Here is a 2500-nt window from a genome sequence, read left to right on the forward strand (position 1 = left end):
TTTTCCCCATGTCAGTTTATATCTATCAACTTTGAAACACTGTCCTTTATCTCAGCTCTCTTGCCTAGCCTCACATCCTCTGTCTGCTTACAATCTGCGTTATTTTTCACATTCTGCACACTTTAGAACCCACTTTTATTTCTCCCTATAACAATCTTGTTAATCTGCATACATATTGATACACTGTTCTTTGATACGTCACTGTTTTCTTACTTGCATTCCTACAAATCTCTTGCACTCATATCTCATTTAAATTTCCAAATTTCTTTCCTCTTGTTTACTTATAAACACCATGACAAGGTTTTCGTCAACTCCCTCCTTCCCTCTGTCTCTACCTAATCCTCTGTTCTGCCCCCTGCTTCCACCTTTATCCTTTCCCCCTTATCTCTTCCACCTCCTCTCCCTTCTCCCCCCTCCTCTGTCTGCCTACTCTTCACTCCTCACCCATTACTCCACTTTCTTCCTGTTCTACCCCCCTCTGTCCTACTACCCCACCACCAAACCCTCCTCCTACACTCCTCTCCCTGTCACTTCACCCCACTGCCATCCACATCTCCCTCCCTGCCCACCTCCTATTGATTCCCTTTCCAGCTCAGGTGCCCGCACCATCACTAAACTCTATTCATATCGGTCCCCCAAATTAATCTCACCTCCACGTTACAGCAACCCGGACAATCTCATTCACATCTCCCCCACAAATGCTATCTCTCTATCCTGTGCCCTCTGGAACGCCAGGTCAGTCTGTAATAAACTGGTCCCCACCCATGACCTTTTTATCTCCAACTCTCTGAATCTCCTAGCCATCACTGAAACTTGGATTTCACCCTCTGACACCACTTCTCCTGCTGCTCTATCCTCTGGGGGCTTTGCCTTCTCCCACACCCCCCGGCCTGGGGGTCGCCATGGTGGTGGAGTTGGGGTCCTTCTATCCACCAGTTACTCATACCAGCTAATACCCTCTGAACCATCCCTTACATTCCCCACATTTGAGGTTCATGCTATACGACTCTTCCAACCAGTAAACCTCAGAGTAGCTGTCATTTACCGTCCCCCTGGCTCTCCCTCCAAATTCCTTGACAACTTCGCTTCCTGGCTCCCTCACTTTCTCTCCTCAGATCTTCCCTCCATTATCCTAGGTGATTTTAATATTCCTATTGACATTCCCACAGAATCCTCTGCAGCTAAACTCCTTACCCTCACCTCTTCATTTGGTCTCGCCCAATGGACCTCCTCACCCTCCCATGTGAGTGGGCACTCACTTGACCTGGTCTTTACGCACCGTTGTGATATTTCTGATTACTCCAATTGCCCATTCCCCCTCTCTGACCATCACCTTCTCTCTTTTAACCTATCCCTCTCTCCTTGCCCTCCTCTAACTCCTAAGGCTACCATTACTAAGCGTAATATTGAGGCTATTGACACTGTTGCTTTTTCCTCCCTGCTGGACTCTCTTCTCTCCCCTATCATTTCTCTCTCCTGTCCTGAACAAGCTACTTCCCTGTACAATTCCTCCCTTGCTTCTGCTCTTGATTCTGTTGCTCCAGCAATAACCACTCACCCTCGCAGATCCACACCACAACCCTGGCATTCCAAATGCACCAGATACCTACAAAAGTGTTCAAGAATTGCGGAGCGTCAGTGGAGAAAGTCACGCTCTAAGGCTGACTTCCTCCATTTCAAATTTATTCTCTCCTCCTACAGTGCTTCCCTGTCTCTCTCCAAACAAACATATTTCAAGAACCTCATCTCCTCCCAGTCCTCAAACCCCCGGCGTCTCTTTGCCACTTTCAACTCCCTACTCTGCCCTTCCCCTCCTCGCCTTCCCTCCTCGCTCTCTGCCCTCGACTTTGCCACCTACTTTACATCTAAAATTGACTCCATACGTGAGGACATCATATCCCATCAGACCCTTAGCACTCCTCTCCCTCCTTGCCCTTACCACCCCTCCCCTTCTGTCTCACCAACTCTGACATCCTTCTCCCCTGCTTCTGGAGAGGAAGTCTTGGCCCTCATCCGGTCCTCCCCTCCTTCCACCTCCCCTCTTGACCCTATCCCTTCCCGTCTCCTCTCCCACTTGTCTCCTTCTGCCTGTTCCCATCTGGCTCACCTCCTTAATCTTTCCCTATCATCTGGCACTGTCCCTTCTGCATTCAAACATGCTCTTGTCTCCCCCATTCTTAAAAAACCTACCCTTGATCCTAACATACTTTCAAACTATCGACCCATCTCTCTTCTCCCTTTTGCTTCCAAACTCCTTGAGCGTATTGTCTACAACCGCCTTACCACCTTTCTTTCCTCCCACTCCCTCCTTGACTCATTTCAATCTGGCTTCCGATCTCTCCACTCCACGGAAACTGCCCTCACGAAAGTCAGCAACGACCTCCTTGCTGCCAAATCCAAGGGTCACTACTCTCTGCTCATTCTCCTTGACCTCTCTGCTGCATTTGACACTGTAGACCACCCTCTCCTCCTGCAAATCCTTTACTCTCTCGGTTTACGT

The sequence above is a fragment of the Taudactylus pleione genome, unplaced genomic scaffold (genome assembly GCF_031769625.1).
Source record: "Taudactylus pleione unplaced genomic scaffold, aTauple2 ptg000412l, whole genome shotgun sequence".
Taxonomy (NCBI): Eukaryota; Metazoa; Chordata; class Amphibia; order Anura; family Myobatrachidae; genus Taudactylus; species Taudactylus pleione.